Source organism: Callorhinus ursinus, unplaced genomic scaffold (assembly GCF_003265705.2).
Source record: "Callorhinus ursinus isolate GAN/ISIS: 27379988/994484 unplaced genomic scaffold, GSC_fseal_2.0 scaffold1, whole genome shotgun sequence".
Taxonomy (NCBI): Eukaryota; Metazoa; Chordata; class Mammalia; order Carnivora; family Otariidae; genus Callorhinus; species Callorhinus ursinus.
This window is the reverse complement of record NW_027397063.1, coordinates 94,194,300-94,215,245: the sequence shown is the minus strand read 5'-3', so window position 1 is coordinate 94,215,245 and position 20,946 is coordinate 94,194,300.

Sequence of the window (20,946 nt, the reverse complement as noted above, 5' to 3'; positions counted from 1 at the left end):
TAAACCTTTGCTTCAATTTTCTATTGCCGTGTAACAAACCACTAGTAAATGTAGAAGGAGAAAAGAGTGTTTTATTTTGAACACAGCTCTGAGGTCCACAAGAAGACAAGCAGGATTGACTGGTCTCTGCTCCACATGACGTCTGCTGGAGACAGAATGTCTGAGACAGTGTCTTCATGTCCCCTAGGATGGCTCACCAGGCTGGGGGCTGGCTGGAGCAGCTCGCCTGGATGCTTATGTCCATGCCTCCAGTCTACTCTTTGGCTGGTTCCTTGGCTCACTGCCACATGGTCTCTTCAGCAGGGTAGGGCTTCTTCGATGGCAGCTGAGGCGCCAAGAGCCCACTTGTCAAAGGAGAAGTGGAAGCTGCCAGTCATCTTAAAGGCTGGCACAGCATCACTTCTGCCACATTCTTGGGACAAAGCAGTCACAAGAGTAGCCTCGATTAAGTGCAAGGTAAATAAAGTCCACCTCTTGATGGGGAAGTGAAAGAACTTCTGGCCATCTTTCATCTGCCACAACTTTGAAATCTTTGAGAGGTTAAATCATACACAGAATTTGAATGTGCAAATCTGATAAAGGGAGGGAGACATATTGGTTTGAAGTGGGGACATAAGGGGAGGGTGCAGAGCTTGTCCACCCTGCTGCTCTTTTGGACTTTAGATGAAACCAAGGTCTCTAGGGAAGAGAACTTATAAAGACTGATCTGGATGACATCAGAAGAACAATACCCTCCAGGACCCTGCCTCTGCCTGCCTCTCTGACCTTACCTAGATTCATCATCTCAGCCCACCCCACTTTTACTCTCGGAGCTCTGTCCTTCTTCCTGTTTGTCAAACACCCGCCTACCATGGGGTTTTGCATGAGACTGTCCCATTGCCTGGAATATTCATCCCTCAGGCTTTCACACAATGAGCTCCAGCCCGCCATTCCCATCAGGAGACCTTCCCTAGGGAAAGCAGCCCTCCCCAAACTCCAAGCACTTTCTATTGCATTAACCTTTCTTATTTCCTTTGTAACACTTAATATCTATAATGTATCTCATTGAAACATTCCCCAAGGGCAGAGGCCTTGTCTGTCTTGTTCACTGCTGTCATTCTTGGCACCTAGGGCAGAGCTTGCCACTTAACTAGGCACTCGATGAATACTCATTGAAAAACAACATGAATAGTTGAATGGATAAATGTGTAACAGTGAAAGGCTATTTAGCCCTATCTTCTCCTCCTGATGTGTTCCCAGGGCATTCCAGAAAGGATGGATCCTTAGGGATTGTGTAAACTAATGGTTCCTACCCAGGAAACAATAATATTAATACAACTAAGAAAAATGGCCTTGACAGGGGCTCAGTCACTACCCCTTCCTGCAGCCCAGGTCTCTGAGTCCTCTTCAAGTGCCTTTCCAAATCAAGCAGTGCCAAGGCCTGCCCCGGGCTGTAGACAGATCTGACTGACAAAATTCACACAGGTCCTGAGCAAAATATTTCCCTGCAGCCCTGGGGGAATCCCTACCAATCAATTCTCTGGTATATGGCCTTTGTGTAGACCAGTGCCCCCGGGTGTACAGTGCCCAGTGATGGGTGAGGATCGGACTGCTTCCTCCTCCGCTCCGACTACAAGGGCCCAGCCAAGTGTTCCACCTGCGCTCTGCTTATTTAAGTTCACTGTATCCAGCAGTAATATGTATGTCCAAGCATCCCCTGTGGCCACTCTCAAGAGAACCCAGCTGGGTGAAGCCAAGCCTCAAAGGGATCTTGTCAGCTTGCAGCTCAGAGCTATGACATAAGACATTTGTCCCAGAGACTGACTAAGAAACAAGAGAAAGGCGGATTCATTCCTACACAGAGCCATCCCTTTGGACAGAACTATTTTCAGAAAGGGTACCTTCAACTCCTAACCATAGGGATGTATGCGTTACCAAATACTAAACTCAGTCCTATGGCTCCAAAGAAGGCCTCTGTTTAGAATATGATTCTCATGACAAACAGCTTTTGTGCTACGGCAGAGTATTTCAGCAGTTCATTCTTAAAGGGTTCTGAAAAAGTCATTCGGGACTGCCACTTGAACATAAAGCTTTTCCTGTTCCCACCCTAGGGAAGATTATTTTTTCTTACAGATTTCAAAAGATACTATGATCAGTAGTAGGGAATTCCAAAAAAGAAGAAATAGCTCTTGCTTTTAATTTATTCATGAATGTAAACTTTGTTTCCCTGGGCTATACCAGCTGTGGGGGAAAATCACAGACATGGGTTCTAATCACAGCAGGAATTAACTTCCAGTCCCTACCCCATTTGTTACTGGAATCTAACTCTTCCTGATTCTATAAATATCACCCTGGGGCGGCCAACAGCCCCTGCCATGTCGCCCGTGGGTTCCAGATGACACACACCATCCTTAGCTGCTGCCAACAGCGCTCCCACACAGGAGAAAGCCAGGGGGATAACTGGTCCCCCAAGTGTCATGTGTCTTCCAGCCCAACTCTGGCCCTTTTGGTCTTGTTGATTCCCCTTTGTAATTCCTTGGTATGGGGAGAGAAGAGGTGTTAATTAAGAGACTCCTTTGCTGTCCCTGAAACTACATCTAGAAATGGGGCCCTATCTTTGATTGTCTCTTGCTTCAGTGGACTTCTCCACTCTCTTCAGTGGCCTAAGGACCTTTAGGTCCTGAGACAGCCATTATCTTTGTCTTCATTTCGATCCTGTCTGTAAACACCAGTGACCGCTTATTTGTTTATCCCAAGGAGTCCTCATGAAACCAAGAATATTTGGTGGTCTGCTTTGCAGTCCCGTAAAAGCCTATAGATTTGCACCACCTTGGTCTCTTTTTTTTTTTTTTATGTTATGTTAGTCACCATACAATACATCATTAGGTTTTGATGCAGTGATCCACGATCCATTGTTTTCATATAACACCCAGTGCTCCGTGCATTATGTGCCCTCCTTAATACCCATCACCGGCCTAACCCATGCCCCCTCCCCACTCCCCTCGAATACGCTGTTTGTTTCTCAGAGTCCATAGACCACCTTGGTCTCTTTAACCAGAGATTTAGTAACCCAAGTTTGGTTCCACTGGAAACTAACTTTTTTTTTTAAATTAACATATAATGTATTATTTGTTTCAGGGGTACATGTCTGTGATTCATCCGTCTTACACAACTCACAGCGCTCACCATAGCACATACCCTCCCCAATGTCCATCACCCAGGCACCCCATCCCTCCCACCCCTCACCACTCCAGCAACCCTCAGTTTGTTTCCTGAGATTAAGAGTCTCCTATGGTTTGTCTCCCTCTCTGGTTTCATCTTGTTTCATAAACATGGCAAAAGAAAAATTTTCTCTCTTCAGACACACTGTCTATGGATCTGAAAATTTTTCTAGATAATAAACATGCTATACTGAAGGGACTAATGGAACCCAAAGCCACACTGTGAAGGACCCACAGTGTTAGTGTTCCTTAATTTCATACAACCTCCAGCTCCTCCCCCAAACTCAGTAACTCTACCTGAGTGCTCTAAAAAAATATCCCCAAGGTCATCAATTTCATGACACAGCTCCAAATGGATTGGGAAGCATTTCTCCCAAAGACGGTAGGTCTTGGTTTATTGTATGCTACCTTGATATCAGTCTATGCAGCTTTCCTTTAAGACAGTGGTTCTAAAAATGAGCCATGGATCTTTGGGCTTAGAGCATTAATCTCCACAGTATGTACTTTAGGGGCATGAATTAATAATTAAGTTGTGATCAATTTACTTGTGATAGCCCTTCTTGGTGTTTCATCAGGAACACCACCACCCATCAGGAAAGCCTATTTGTATCTACAAATAAGAGATCTGGGGGGTGTGTGGGGGGAGAAAAGGGAAAGAACAGTCCATAGACTAAAGCTGTATAGAGAAATCTGTGGCCCCAAGTGCTCCGTCAAATGCTCAGGCTCACTTGGAGAATGCTTTAGTCATTTCTGGGGTTGGGTCCTGGATGATTCACCATGAGCTAGACATTTTACCTGGCCCTATTTAAAACTTTGGAAATAGAAACCACCATTTGGAAAATACCACAATAATAATCATAGCAGTCCAGAATCATCAAAGGATCCTAAAATCAGTGGACAGTTTAATGAAAACCAGCATTATCTACTTATTCCTACATGATACTAATTAATTACAAAGGAGAAACAATAACCTCAGAGTGGAGAAACCCACCAGACCCACCCGAGCCAAGTGATTAAGGTTTACCTGGTCAACAGTGGTACATGTGCATCACATACCCTCAGAGATGATAGGCTGAGAAGGGTATTCTTGGCAAAAACGTAAAGCCCAAAGATGAGCAACAAGAAACACCACACAAACCCAGTTTGGAGATCATTGTAACAAAAAACTGGCCAGTGCCCTTCAAATATTTTCAGGTCATGAGAGACAAAGAAAGACTGAGGAATTGTCCCAGATTGAAGGAGATTAAGGAGATATGGCAACCTAATGTCATGTGTGATCCTGGATTTGGACCCTGGTTCAGAAAAAAAGCATTAATGGGACAACTGGCAAAATTTGAATAAGGTCTGTGGATTAGTTGTATTCTATTGATGTTTATTTCCTGATGTTGAACATCCTACTACGGTTATGGGAGAAGTACTGGGGTTGTGTAATATTTGGGGAATGTAATTGAAGGGTGTATGGGAATTTTTTGTTACTGGTTTCACAACTTTTTTGAAAGTCTGAAAGTACTTTGAAATGAAAACATTAAAAGAGTCTTGAGACACGGAGAAATCAGAGGAAAATAAACATCAGAGCAAACTTGTGCAATAAGTAAGATTTGAAATAACACAACTACTCATTCGTTCAGCAAACTGAGCACCTACTTTGTGCTGGGGGCTTTGCTGGGAGCTGGGGATGCAATGAGGAAGACAGTCCTTACTAGCTAGGACACCTTGGTCTGGACTAGAAGGATCCAGACACATTAAATGATGGGATGCTGAGGTGGGGGCTATGTTAGAAACTCAAGCGAAGTATTACAGTATCACAGGGGGAAAAGAAGTCATAAAAAATTAGGATGTATCATTAATGGGCAAAGAGCAGCTTGAAGACGTTACAAAAGCATGGGAAAGAGACCCCGAGGAGGGAAAGAAGGAGTGAACGGGGAACCATCAATTGCAGAAGTGCAGAGGGCAGGATAGAGCAGAAAGAGACACAGGGGGAACAGGGAGGGATTTGGGAGAAGTTGGAGAAGAGATGACGAGAAGGTTGGTAGGTGGCAGGAGAAGCCTGTGATTAGGGTAAGAGTGACAAGGACAGGAGAGGGCTCCTCAGAGAGGAGTCCCTTGGGAGTAGGCATGCGGTGAGGCCACAGTGAATGTGAGCATGGGAAATGGGAAATGGATTTACCTGGATGGCCGAGGAAGTTCATGCCCTCCCAGCCTGCTCAGATTGAGTCCCGCGTTGTTTTGGTAGCAAGAAGGCAGAAGAGGGCAGACCAGCTGACACGGATTACCTAGAAACCCCAGAGGCAGGATCGAGGGTTTTTCTCAGAATCGGCTGGTGGTGCTGCTCTTTGCTTCCCCTCTTGCCATCCTGACCTGAGTCACTGCACTAAGCCAGCCCCCTGTGACCCACAACAGTGGGACCCCCAAGAGAGCAGACTCTGAATAGCCACTTTCCTGTACCTCAAGGAAAGCTCTCATGGAATGTACTGGTCTCAGAAGTTTCCAGACTCAAAGGCCAATTCCTAGCATGGCCTTCGTGATTCAGTCTGAAATGGTTTTGTTCCAAGTAGAACTTAACTAGAGCTCTCTCCAGCAGCTCACTTATTAGCTCTTCTTGTAACACCTTCAACCAATTAAAAAATAGAATGGCCATGGGGCGCCTGGGTGGCTCAGTTGGTTAAGCGACTGCCTTCGGCTCAGGTCATGATCCTGGAGTCCAGGGATCGAGTCCCACATCGGGCTCCCTGCTCAGCAGGGAGTCTGCTTCTCCCTCTGACCCTCTTCCCTCTCGTGCTCTCTGTCTTTCATTCTCTCTCTCTCAAATAAATAAATAAAATCTTTAAAAAAAAATAGAATGGCCAATGAAGAGATATTTTCTTTCCTGTTTCACACTGATGGTAGTTAGTAATACAATTTGTGTTAGTTATATACCATGCCTATTGGTTCTGAGGGTGACTTCAGCGAGTTTTAAGAAGGAAAATAGAAAAACATTGGGTGCAGTCCCCTTCTTGGGATAAAGATTCAAGACTTGGAAGGCCAACTCTATGAAATAACCAAGCCAGCAAGAAGGAAAACATGTCCAGTCTGCATCTAAGACAAATCTAAATTCCAAACGGAAAAGAAATGTTTGCCTCGACTAAATAAATGTGTCAACAATTTTGTACAGTACTGTGTGATGAGCTGCTAGTTTGTTTGAGAGTGTGTGGGGGCGTGTAAGAGAAAAGTGGGGTGCTCCCTGCAGCAAAGATTGCTACAAGTCACAGGAACTGCAAAATGAAAGATTTCCTCAACAACCGCATTTGGACAGACCTTTATTTTTCATTTGTGAGTATGGCCAGCAGGTGGGGATAGTTCTTTATTGGTAGGTAACTATCATAAATCACCTGTTTTGTAACTTTCTAGGCTGCGTCAAAAAGAGAAATCAATTTAGAATTGTTAGGTCTGTATATTCCTCAGATAACATCAAAAGGATGAAGATATGTATTATCATTCCCCTACTGAAGTAGTAGCCAGAATGATCTTTCTCAAATATTTATTGGGTGCCATGTGAACAGGTAATATACCAGTTTAAGTGGCCCTAGGCCACAGAGCTGGTGTGTGCCGGAGCTGAGATCTCATCCCGGCCTCTGTGGCTCCAGCCGTCACTCACCCATTCCATGAGCTCCTGCTTCAGAGTAAACTCTAGAAAGGCTGTGCAAAGTCAAGGCTATCTAGTGTAATCTCTACAGCAATCACGGAAGAAAAAAAAAAAAAGGAATGCAAAGAGCTATAGCTCAAAGCTCAACAAAGGTTTTTTGCAGAACTTGGCAAATTAATCCCACCTCCTTTGGGAAGAGCAGATGACCAAGCAGAATCAAGACAAATCTGAGGGGCGGGTTATTCATAACAAAGGAAACCTAAATGGCCAAGAAACCTTAAAAGGTTTTGAAACTCAGGAAAATGAATATAAAGCAACACAATACCATTTCCTACCCAGCAGACTGGCAAGACAAAAGTCTGGAAAATACATGTTTTGTTAAAGATGTGGGGAAATGGGAATGCTTATAACTGCTGGTGAGAGTATAAATTAGCACAGCTTCTTTGAAGAGCAAGGTGGGGGTACCTAGTAAAGTTGATTTAAAGCAATTATGGTAAAACATGAACATGTTTATTTAATCCCACTAGTGTGCACATAGTTAGGTATTATAACTGTTCTGTATTTCGAATACAACTGGAAGTAAAACAAAGATTTATGTCCAAGGATGGTCATAGAAGCAATTGCTTATAAGGCAAAAAACAAAAACACCAGAAACTGGAAAAAACAAAACAAGAAACATGTACAGCAACAGGGGGCTGGTTACACAGGTCATGTATAATAAAATAGTATGCAGCTGAATAATATAATTTACATATGTATGAAAAATGTTATCTTAGTGTATTGCTAAGGGGTGAAACGAAGCTATGAAGCAGTAATGCTCCCATCTATTTGCTTAAAAGCTACATGCTGCTGATGCTTTCATGTGCGTAGAAAATGCCCGAAAGGATGTCCAGGAAACTGTTAATAGTAGTTACCACCGAGAGTAGAACTGGGAGGGGGAGGGGGAATTCTTATTTTTTGATTTATGTTCTTCTAAATTATTTGAATTATTTTTTTAGCATGAGCATGTATTACTTTTCTATTTTTTAAAAAACAAACCTTTGGGCGCCTGGGTGGCTCAGTTGGTTAAGCGACTGCCTTCGGCTCAGGTCATGATTCTGGAGTCCCGGGATCGAGTCCCACATCGGACTCCCTGCTCGGCGGGGAGTCTGCTTCTCCCTCTGACCCTCTTCCCTCTCATGCTCTCTATCTCTCATTCTCTCTCTCTCTCAAATAAATAAATAAAATCTTTAAAAAAATAAAAATAAAAAAAAATAAAAAACAAACCTTTAAAAAGTTACTTTTGTTCATAATAGCAGTCTACTAGTTGATTTGCTGAGTCATTCCAGCTGCAAAATTTAAAAAATATTTTTTCTCAAGTTTCAGCTAGTGGAAGGAACTTAGGTTTTACCACCATTACTCATCTCATTATGTCCTTTATCCCTGTTTATGTGGCTCTACAAGAACCCAGGACTCCAGGTCACCTCCCTTTCCTGCCCTGACCCACTATTCCCAAACTCCTGAAGCCTTCCCCTGGGTCTTTAGGAAACTCAGTCACTAGAAAAATCTCCCACTCTCCCAGCCTCCTCTCTAGAGGCAGCCTTCCCCTTGCGCTCAGGGAACCCTGCTGTTCCCTGAGGACGCTGCTCCCCAGCCACCCTCTCTCCAGGCAGCTACTCCCCTTCTCACAGGCCTCATGCCCCTGGACCTGGGCAGGTGCGGCCCTCACCTCCCTCCCTCCTCACTGTCTACACCCTCTGGCATCCTTGAACCTCAGGTCACCAGGTGGGAACACCCAAGCTCCAGGATCTTGTCATCTACCAGCTCTGGGACTCGCCCCTGAGACCTTGAAGATGATAGTTCCTGACTCAGTGTCGCTTTCTCCAACTCTGCTCCTGCCTTAATTCTTGATGATTTCAACATCCACTCAGATGATCCTCCCAAAGCTGGCCTGTCAGTTTCTTTCTTCTCATCCAGTGCTCCCGCCCTCCCCGCCTCCACCTTGGCTACTCACAACCAGAGACATATTCCAGTCACATTAGCAACAGCCACAACCTCCCTAGTCTACTCTCTGATACATCCCCCTTGTCTTTCCATTTCACTCTTTCTGGTACCTCAGCTGGACTGAAAAATCCATCTGCCCTATTACTTCTTACTTGTCCCATAGCCCCCTGTTCCCCTCACTTGTTTGTTTACCCAGTTTAAATTCCATGGTCAATCTCAACTCAACTCTGTCTATTCTCCCTATGCCTGCACAGCTGGACGAGTCTGGAGAAAAAAAACATAAGACATCAAGGGGTTGAGTGGGTGAGCCATATGATATCTGGGAGAATGACCCAAAAGTTAGGAACAGCATGTGCAAGGGCCCTGAGGCATAAAAGTACATGAAGACCTGAGGAATAAAAGAAGGCCAGGCAGCTCTGAGCAGAGTGAATAAGGGAGAACATGAACAAAGATATGCACAGGAACACAACCAAGTCATTTAGGGTTTTGTAGGCCACGGTAGTAAAGATTGCCCTTTCTCTGAGTGGTGGGGTGCCATCAGAAGGGTTTGAGAAAGGAGTGACATCAACTGACTTCTAAGGGCAGATGTTACTCTGGTTGTGGTGTTGAGAATAGACTACAGGGAACAAGGGCAGGAGCAGGGAGAGCATCTAGGAGGCTATTATAATAATATAGGCAAGAGATGGTGGTGGCTTGGGCCAGTCTGGTAGCTGTGCAGGTGCTGAAGAATGGTCTGATTCTGGATATATTTCAGAGGTAAACAGGGTATGGTAACTGATTAGATGTGGGACATGAGCAAATGAGAGGGATTATTCCAAGCTGTTGTTCATTTTTATTTGTTTGTTTGCTTTTCACCTGCACAACTGAAAGAATGGAGATGCCATCAACTGAGATGGGAAAGACTGGGTGGGTGAAACAGGGTTTATTTTGGGAGAGAGCATCAGACAAATCTTAAATCTCAGGGAGGCCATTCTTTTTTTTTTTTTTTTAAAGATTTTATTTATTTATTTGAGAGAGAGAATGAGAGAGAGAACATGAGAGGGGGGAGGGTCCGAGGGAGAAGCAGACTCCCCACTGAGCAGGGAGCCCGATGCGGGACTCAATCCCGGGACTCCAGGATCATGACCTGAGCCGAAGGCAGCCGCTCAACCAACTGAGCCACCCAGGCGCCCCTCAGGGAGGCCATTCTTGACCACCCTCTTTAGGTTGTACTCCCACTGCGGCACTATCCATCCCCCACCCTGCTGCATTTTTCACAGCATGGATAGAGGAGAGTCTGCCTGACTGACAGTCCCCCACCCCCATCCTTGGCTGGGGGTGGAAAACAGGGGACCTCGTTAACTGTCTCTCTGAGGACGCATTCAATGGAAACTCCAAGAAGAAATGAAGGTGAATGGGAGGGAATGGAACCTGAGTGAGTAAATAAAAACAGATGTTCCCATTACACAAACTATAAACAGAAAATAAATCATTCCCTTCCCACTAATTTCTTTTGAAAATCAGGGACAGCTGTAGGAACAATACATATTTTTCCTTCCCCATCAGGGATTTAAAGCTGAACCTCATAAGTTAAGGTTCTTGTGTGCTGCTACCACATCCTTTTCCTGCTTTCTCCTGAAACAGGTGACCTTAGCAAATTGGCATCTTCCAGAAAACCAGGATCCCTACCTGAGGTGTGATTTGGCAAGAGGCCAATCGATGTGGTCTGGCCATAATTTTATTTTTACTTTAAGCACTCCAATTGAACCAAATAAATACCTTGCTCCATTAAGAACAGTCTCAGGTAATGTATCTGTTCATTCTTTTAGACATTTATCTCTCCAGAGACTTCAGACAATGCTTTTTCACAGGTAATATCCATGTCAGTACCTGCCTTTTGCAAACTGAAGCAACAAGTCATTTAGAACACCAGCTTACCCTTTTGACTGTGCGTGCCTACCCTTCAACATACCCTCAGCTGAAGGAGGCAAATAATATTCTGGGATATTAAGCCAATACATTCTCACTCTTGCTCATATCTACATAGTATATCTGATGGACTCAGAGCACAGAGATTTTCCACAATCCCTGGCAGAAGCTGGGTTTGGGACAAAAGCCACAGTGTTTTGAGACTGCAGAACCAGAGGCAAGTGGCTGAGCCAGAGGCTTCAAGCATGTGCCAGCATGATGCCCAGAAGACTCAATGGGGTCAGTTGCTCCCCTGCATGCATCAGCTTAGGGCTTGTCCCACGCAGACAACCAGCAACAGAGACCACCAAGGATGCAGAGGAAAGACATTTCTTTCTAAAGAATTGGGTCGCATGATGATGGAAGCTGACAAATTCCAAGATCTGCAGTCTGTAATGTGGAGACGCTGAAGACCTGATGGTTTAGTTCCAGTCCAAAAGCCAGCAGGCTCTGAGACCCAGGGAGAGCTGATGTTTTGGTTTGAGTCTGAAGGCAGGAAAAAAGGAATATCCCAGCTCAAAGGCAGTCACACGGGAGAAATTCCTTTTTACTTGCAGGAGAGTCGACCTTTTTGTTCTGATTGAATGAGGCCCACACATGTTAGGAAGGGCAAACTGATTGAATGAGGCCCACACATGTTAGGAAGGGCAAACTGATTGAATGAGGCCCACACATGTTAGGAAGGGCAATCTGCTCCACTCAAACTACCTAGTCAAATGTTCATCTCATCTGGAAACACCCCCCCAGACAGACCCAAATGTTTGGCCAAATATCTGGGCATCCTATGGCCCAATCAAGCTGACACATAAAACGAACCATCACATTTATGTTTAGTCACCCTAACTCATCTGAATAACCCAGATCCTGCCTCATAGCATGGCTGCACAAGGAGAATTCATCATTTGGGATCAGAAATTCTTAACTGAGATTATTTGGCTGATTTAACAGGGACTTCATGGAAAAGAATAAATTTGGATTTCTCCAACTTTCCTCACCCATATTTTTATATTCCTGAGGTTTCTATGCCAAAAAAAAACAACAACAACAAAAAAGAAAAAACCACCTGCTTATTAGTTAACAAGAGTAGGCTTTTTCAAGGCAGCTGGGTTTTAAGATATTCCCATATTTATAAATGAGAACCAAGATTTATCAAACCTTGCCTCTTTCAATGCCAGCTCAAATTCAATTTCTTCTCTTAAACTTTTCTTGACTGTCCTACCCAGAACTGGCCTCACCCATCTCCAAGTTTCTGAAGCAGTTACAGTGTGAACCCTGGAATTTAATACATAACCACATAATACATGGCATTGGGACTGCCCTCACTTGCTGATAACTCCCACTCACTCTCCTTTGGCCAGTCCTATCTCCATGGGATCACAAGCAGGTTAAGAACTATGTGATCTCATGATCTCATAACATTTCTCATGAAGTGGAAACCACCCCTTGGGAATGAGCTTCTGCTTTCATCCTCTACATCTCCAAACATATCTTTAATCATCCTTTGTGCTTCTGCATTCTGCCTCAGAAGAAGACATTTTTCAATTCCTTTGTCAGATAAATAACTCCCCTAGCTTTCTTGATCTCATCCCTCCTGCCTCTTTCAGGACTTCAAGGCATCGATTATATTCCCTCTCGTATCTTTAGTCCTTTTCTTCTCTACTCTGTGGTCTACAGACTTGCCTAAAGCTTCCTCACCCTAAAAAGAAAAGAAGGGAGGGAGGGAGAGAAAGAAGTACCCCCCCCCCCCCGTGTTGTGCTCTCCACTCAGGCTTCCTCCCTTTCATTGTCACCCTCTTAAACAGCAGTTTACCCACTTATTAGCGCCTTTACCCTTCATTCAACCCATTGCAAATTTGCTTCTGTTTCCACCAACCCTTTGAAACTACCAGAAGATATTAGAGACAAAAATTATAATTTATTATAACAAGAGACAGAACATACACAGATCTAACCTTAAGTAAATTATTGCCCCACTGGGCTAATGCTCTTTATTCTTTGTTTTCCTAAAGTCAATGGAATACAAAGTGTTCCTCAACCCAGGCCAGACCCTAGCAATTGTGGAACGTGGATCAATATTACAAATGGTGGCTCGTATATCACTGTCTAAATAATTAGAATTCGTATTTCAAGATGACAAACTATAAAATAAAATATATCCTGTCTACTGACCTTGACAAATAAAATGCTATGACAGAATAAAAAATTACATATGTAAAGCTATGTTTTTAATATGACTGAAAATTGGTAAAGTATCAAAGATACCTGAATTTGCTTATTATTGCATAAGTCTGGATGTTCTGTGGATGTGCCAGAAATATTTAGATGAATAATAAAGAGCTAACTAATTCATAAGGCATTATGTGTTTATTCCATAAAATTTGTGCCTTTATTTTAGCAAAATCACTAATTATGTTTAATACTTAAGAGTTTTCATAATTCAGGAAGTCAGCACCTAGAGACTCGAAGAGCCGTGATAAAACTCCAAACAGCATTCTTAAATCCTTGCCCTGCAAAGCATGCTGGAGATGGACATCCTCACACCTTTCTTTCTGTCAATGTAGGAGCATTTCTATAAGAAATAGACCTAATTTTCAGCTGGATGGGGAGAGATGTATCTTTACCCCTAGCGATGCTTGGATGTCTGGTTTTTGACTCAGCCAAGGACCAAAGTCTCAAGCTAGGCACAGGAAGTTTAGAATGCACACTATAGTGACAGATGGAGTAGATGCAGCTGGGAAATCAGAAGCCATTACTCTGCCCTTGAACTGACATCAGCCTGGCACTCCAGCCTGTGTGGGAAGCAGACTCTGCCCTTAAAGCTGACCTGCCTTTCTGCAGCAAGCACCTGAGCTGGTGACGATGGAGGGGCCTACACTCTCTTCATTTGGGCACAGTTTTATCCATTGAATCGATATATTTGTATTTTCAAAACTGCAACACTATCATCACCATGACTCTTGCCCCTAGTGTGTGATTTATCATCCAACATGTCAAAATATTTTGAAAAAGGTATCATGAAATGCAAAGTCTAAGTTGTATTTGATTTATGAAGAAGAATAAACCTAGAAGGGAAAGAATACAATACAAGAAAATGTCTTGATAGGAAATAGAATCATTCATAAAGTCATGAGACAAAATGTTTTCTAAAATTTGTATTATAGATATTGGCAAACAGAGATAGATATGGAAAACAATGGGTCAATTGGAATGCTCTTATATGAGCGTAAATTTTTCTCTTAGTAGAAACTTTTCCTTCTGGTTACTAAACAAATCCTCTAAACATTGAAAATATTTCAGAAGTTCTCAGGAAATGATCATTAAAGTAAACTGCTAGTGTTTGACAAATTCCAAAAAAAAAAAGTTCTCATAATTCATATTCCATCAATAGTAAAGATTTAATGGATTAAAAAATAAAATATAAGCATATTCAAGTAGTCAAAATTTAAATATATTTTCATCAAAATATAAAGTAAATATAAAATGCAAAAAATCAAAATTATTTTTCTTATCACTGCAAATAAGTTATTCTCATTAATTACCTACTAACTTAGAAGGCTACAGGCAAATTAGAGTTAACAAGTATCAATTTTTAAATAATCAGATTTAAATGAAACCAAATTTTATTTAATTTCTTGAAGAATCAATGAAATATTATTTAATATTTTTTAAATCATAATTTGCAATGTTAGCATTCAAATATGTCTAGCTGCCAATGTAGGGAATCTATATCATGTTTCGTGTATTTTAGATCTAAAGTTTTATATACATGCATACAAATACACATATACACACAAATATGCATACATGTATACAATTTTAAGAGTAATATGGATTATATTAAATTGAAAAATATTTTTCAGCTACTATGAGCAACTGCTGCAACCCACACTAATTCATAAGTACTTTTGTGACTAAAAATTAGAACTTGAAGAGAAGCAAGACTCTATATACATGTTCTGTCTACTAGAAAATACTTTGTCACACAAGCATCTATTGTATCCATGCTCTCTGTAAGGAAGTTTGTTTTTTTCTGACCAAAATGTTTCCACCCCTCTAATCTTACTACACTCCAAAAGCAGCATCCATCTCCAAGATTGGCCTTGGTACAATTCCCAACACTTTCCACCATATGTCCTATGTTTCAAGGACATAGCAGGCTGGGACTTCAAAAGCCCACTGACGCCAAACTCAAATTTTTACACATCCAGGTCTTTTCAACATAGCCCCAAATAAGCAGGGTTTTAGCTATTTAGATTGCCTACTTTGCATACTCCAGGATATTACACCCAACATCTGCCAGCCATAAATAATATAAACTCTGTAGATATAAAAGACCCCAGGCCACTGCTGTTCCAGAGACACCCAATCATGCAACGTCACCTAGACACTAAGCCCCCCTCCCATGCCCCTTGTCCTCCTCCCCTTCTAGATAGGGGCCCCCACAGGGTAGCCTGTGGACGGCATCATTCTGTGAGGGACTTGCCCCCCATGAAAATCTGTCGAAGTGTTACCCAATAAAGCTTGTGAGCAACACCACCCTGTGAGCATATCTTTTTCCTTGATCAACCCCCAAATCACTCAAACTCACTCTTAGGGCCTTTCTCTTAGGTTTGTCTAATGTTTCCTCATGTTTAGACCCAAATTATAAATCTTTGGCAGGAATCTCACAGGAGTGATGCTATGTTTTCCTCAGTGCATCCTGTGAGCTGGCAAATGATGTCCATGTGTCCCGTTACTTGTGTCTGCAGATTTCTCACTGTAAAGATACTCCCCCCACCCCTGTAATTAATTTTATACAGAGCTACTTTGCAACTATATAAATAATCTATTCCTTATCTTTCAGGCACTATCTTTAGCATCTATTGATGTTTCTTTGCCTGAATTAATAATTACTGTGATGGTTGCCACATTGAGATTTTTAACTCCATTATTCCTTCTGTGTTTATTAGTTGACATTCTATTGTGATGAAGAGATTTCTCTTCTCTCTGTTTATTTATTCATTTGTTTATTTGGATGCAGAGGTAGATAAACTGTGACCCATGGGCCATATTCAGCCTGCTGTCTATTTTTGTAAATAAAGTTTTATTGGAACACAGCCATTCATTTATTTATTGTCTATGGCTCCTTTTGTGCTACAGTGGCAGAACTGAACAGTTGTGTCAAAGACTGCATGACTCAGCAAACCTAAAATATTTACTATCAGGCCCTTTATAGGAAAAGCCAATTTCTGATTTATATCATGTAGACTCATGTATTCTTATTTTATTCCATTACTATCATTGTTTATTTGATGTTCTAATTGTCCTAGCATTGGCCATTGGAAGCCCCTTCAAACTGGCTCCTGTGTCCTTTTGACCGGTGTCCATCGTTCTTTGAACCTGTCCTTACTTTCTGATACAAGATTTTCTAGGTTTTCCCTACGTTTTCCACAGAATCAGCCATTTCTCCAAGGAAACTTGGTTTCTTTTAGTTGGAAGTGGTATTTGGAAGCCAATGTCTGTTATTGTCCCTGGGGTGTTGCTGGAAATCACCAGAGAGGTCATGGTTATAGATCTAAAATTAGACATTGTTAGCCTATAGATGGTCTATATAGCTATGGGACTAATAAGATTACTCAAGGAAAAGTGCAAAGAGGATGCAGACTAGACCCAGGATCTCCAACATTAAAGGAAAATAGTCTGAGAAAAAGATATCTGTAGTAATACGACTCAGGGTTTTAAAGCCTATGTCCACAAAGTGCTTATGTAAGTAAGTAAGAAATAATTAAGACCTCACTGAAAAATAAAGGGTCATATCAGACCTGTCACATGATTAAAATGAGAATTAGTAAATCAGCAAGAAGAAATATATTCAACCTGACTTATATGAAAGAAATGAAAATTAAAACAGGATACAGTTTTGAGTAATTGCCTTATTTTTTTCAAATATTTAGTTGGACAGTTTTCAAATTTATAGAAAAGTGGACAGAGGAGAATAATAAACATCTGTACAGGCATCATCTAGATTCAACATTTGTTAACATTTTGCTGCTTACTCATCTTTCTTTCAACACACATACCCACAGCACACACTTTTTTTCCCACCGAACCACTTGAAAGGAAGTTGCAGATAGCTTGACATTTGATCCCTAAATATTTCAACATGTATTTCCTTATATGTGTCCTTATATAGACCATTTAAGGATTTAACATTTTTTAAAATTGTAATTAAAAAAACATAACATATAATTTACCGTCTTAGGGAAGCCTGGGTGGCTCAGTCAGTTAAGCGTCTGCCTTTGGCTCAGGTCATGATCTCAGGATCCTGGGATCGAGCCCTGCATCGGGCTCCCTGCTCAGTGGGGAGCCTTCTCCTCCCTCTCCCTCTGCTTGCTGCTCTGCCTACTTGTGCTCGTTCTCTTTCTGTCAAATAAATAAATAAAATCTTTTTTTAAAGATTTTTTATTTATTTATTCATGAGGGAGAGAGAGAGAGAGAGAGAGAGAGAGAGAGAGAAGCAGAGGGAGAAGCAGGCTCCCAAGGAGCAGGGAGCCCGATGCGGGACTTGATCCCAGGACCCTGGGATCATGACCTGAGCCGAAGGCAGATGCTTAACCATCTGAGCCACCCAGGCGCCCAAATAAATAAATTTAAAAAAAAATAATAATAATAGAATAAAATTTACCATCTTAATCATTTCAGTAATGTTAACTATATGAACATTGTTGTACAACAGATCTCCAAAACTTTTTCATTTTGCAAAATGAAACAATTTCTTATTTCCCTTTCCTCACAGAAAATTAATTTTAATTCAACAAAGTATCTAATATACAGTCCATATTCAAATTTCCCCAAATGTCTTTGAAAAAAATTTTTACAGCAGTCTTTTTAATTGCCGTGTCTCTTTAGACTCCTTTATTTTAGAACAGTCTCCCTGCCTTATTTTTGCTGTTTAAGATACTGATTTTCTTTAAGAGTCCAGTTTTCTTGTGGAAGGTCTCATGTTCTGGATTAGCCTACTTGTTTCCTTATGATTACATCGAGACTAAACATTTTTGGCAAGAACACTCCGTAGGTAACATCATGTACTTCTTGCATCATATCGGGAAGAACATAATGCTGGGTTTATGCTGGGTTCTTCACTATTCACAGTACTAAGCTTGATCATTGGTTAAGGTTGTCAGCCAGATCTCTCATAAAGATACTTTTCCCCTTTGGAATTAATAAGTAGTCTATGGTGATACTGTGAAACCATGTGAATATTGTTTCCCAACACCCTTTCACACAATTATTAAATCAGAGGTTGCAAAATGATTTTGTAATTGGTTTTCAATTTATTCTCTGGCATTCTACTGTAAAGAAAAGCTTTCTCTTCTTTTTCCCCTTTCTCTTTCTTATTTATTTATTATCATAATGGCCTCATAAATTTCTGTATTCAGTAATTACCATCCACTACTGCCATTATTCTTTTTTTTTTAAGATTTTATTTATTTATTTGATACACACAGAGAGATCACAAGCAGGGGGAGCTGCAGACAGAAGGAGAGGGAAAAGCAGGTTCCCCGCTGAGCAAGGAGCCCGATGTGGGGCTCATCAATCATGATGAGGGGCTCAGAAATCATGATCTGAGCTCCAGGTGTTCCCATTTCTACAAGGATGTCTCCCTGTTTCTAGGTCTTTGCAGTGTACATACTAGAGCACACACACACATATTTACTCATTATCTTCCATTCAAATCCAGTAGCACAGGGTTTTCCCGTAGCCTCCCCTCATTCCATGTTTGTATCTCTCTCTTTACCCATGGTGAAAACTCTGGCTCATAAAATCGTTGATATATTCATTCATTATTTTTTTAAGTAAGCTTTTACACCCAACATGGGGCTTAAACTCACTACACTGAGATCAAGAGCTGCATGCTCTACTGAGTGAACCAGCCAGGCACTCCTATTCATTAATTTGAATCTAACCCATAATATACACAAAATTATTTCAAAATTGCATCACCAATACCACTACTTATCACAAACCTACTGTAAGTCCAAAATTTCTTTGCCATTCTTTTTGTTCTCAGAATATACTCCACTAAAAATATGAAGCGTGCTGTGTTCAAAAGCTAATTGAATTTATTTTTTCTTTCCCAAGTTATCAATTTGTTATATACTTACATTCATTTGTTTCTGTTTTTATCTAATCTTAGGGTTTATTATAAACTTAAGTTTATTTTTTGAATATGTAAAACATTTAAGAAGTTCAAAAGTTAAAACTATATAAAAGGTATACTTAGAGAAATCTCTCCTCACCCCTTTCCCTCTATTTGCTCCTACACCTTAGATGGAACAATTCTAAATAATTTCTGGCCAATTCATCTATTTTTTAAAATACATCTGTATTTTTTATGTATATATGAAGTAACTCCATATAAATTCGTAAGATCTTCCTCCTACTAGACATTGTGCTCTAGGACCAAAGAGAATGTAAAGGTGAAGGAGATATGAACTGTGGGAGAGCAGGGAACTATGGTGAAAAGATGTGACATGTATAACTTTTATAAAAATTAAAACTTTCTTTTTCTTTTTTTTTTTTAAAGATTTATTTATTTATTTTAGAGAGAGAGTGCACAGGTGGGGCGAGGAGCAGAGGAAAAGGGAGAGAGAAAAATCTCAAGCAGACTCCCCGCTGAGCATGGGGCCCAATGTGGAGCTCAGTCTCACAACTCTGAGATCATGACCTCAGCCAAAATCAAGCATCAGACATTGAACTGAGCCACCAGGCACCCCCCAAATAAAAACTTTCTGATAAGAAAGCAGATGAGCTTGTAAAACTTCAGAGAAGACTTTCATGAAGGAAGAAGTGGTAAGCCATGTCCAATGAGGCTGAGAGGTCACGGAAGAGGAGGGCCAAGAATTGACCAAGAGGCAGCCGTTGGTGATTTCATCAGAGTGGTTGCAGGGAATGATGACGATGAAGGAGTAATTGAACTGGAGTGGATTAAAGAGGGACTGGGAGGTGAGGAAGGAAGATATCAGCACAGGCATGTCTTCTAAGGGACACTTCAACAAAGCAGAAGAAAGAAATGGGGCTACAGCTAGAGGCAGACTTGATGCAAACCTTTTTTTTTTTTTTTAACATGAGAGATATTATCTACTACATGCTTGGGTGCTGATGGGAGTGCTCTAGCACAGAGGGGGAGATCGAGGTGGGAGATCGAGGTGTGAGGGAGAAAAAAGAGAATTGCAAGAGCAAAGTCTTGAATGTACAGGAGGGGGATAGGATCCAGTGTACAAATGAACTAGCATTTAGTAGAAGCTTAATGAAAATGTGTTGGATGAAAAAGAAATAGTAAGTAATGGACTCTCTTCAAGCTGATCAAGTCAAAAGATGGAAGACAGATGAGTGAAGCACATACCAGAGCACAAACAGCACCATATGAACTGTGGCTTCAAAGACAAGAAAATGAAGCAAAGGATTCTGGGAGAGAGAAAGGATATCTGTTCAGCCTGAAGAAACAACACGAACAAGAACAGGGAGAGATAAAGTATATAGCTTGTGCTTTCGCTTCATAAAACTTGTTTTTACTACAGCCAACATCAGACACAAATGGGATTTTCTTATAAATACTTGTGGCTAAAGTTTATTGATGGCACTCTTAATCCACAGCTACGGCAGGCAGACCACGGTTTCTGATCCTATCTGTGAATGTCATTGGTCAGCCCTGAAGAATTTAGTGTGGAATCCTTTCTTGCTGCTCTCATACATAAGACCTGGATTTCTTGAGCACACTGCATGCAGGGAGTGAACACGTGCAGAGAGACAACTCCTTCGTTGATGAGTGGACAGAAACTAGCAGATTGTTTAAAATTTTCAGTCTCAGTTTCTTCATCTGCAAAGTAGGGATGGTAATACCTCGCTTGTAGAGTTTTGTGAGGATTAAAGTAGGCAGTCTATGTGAAATGCCTACTCCCTGTGTAGAACAGAGTATGTGCTCAATAAATATTTAGCTATTTTTGGTATTAAACATAGAGACAGTTACCGCGTACTAAGCACTTATGATATATCCAGTATAGCTCTAGGTGCTCAGTAGGTATTAATTCACTGAATCCCCACTGCGTCTTATGAGATAGATATTATCATTGCCTCTAGTTCCACAAATGAGAACAGCAAGGTAAGCAAGCGGTAGGGCGGGGATGTGAGATGAGGCAGGCTGGCCTCAGAGCC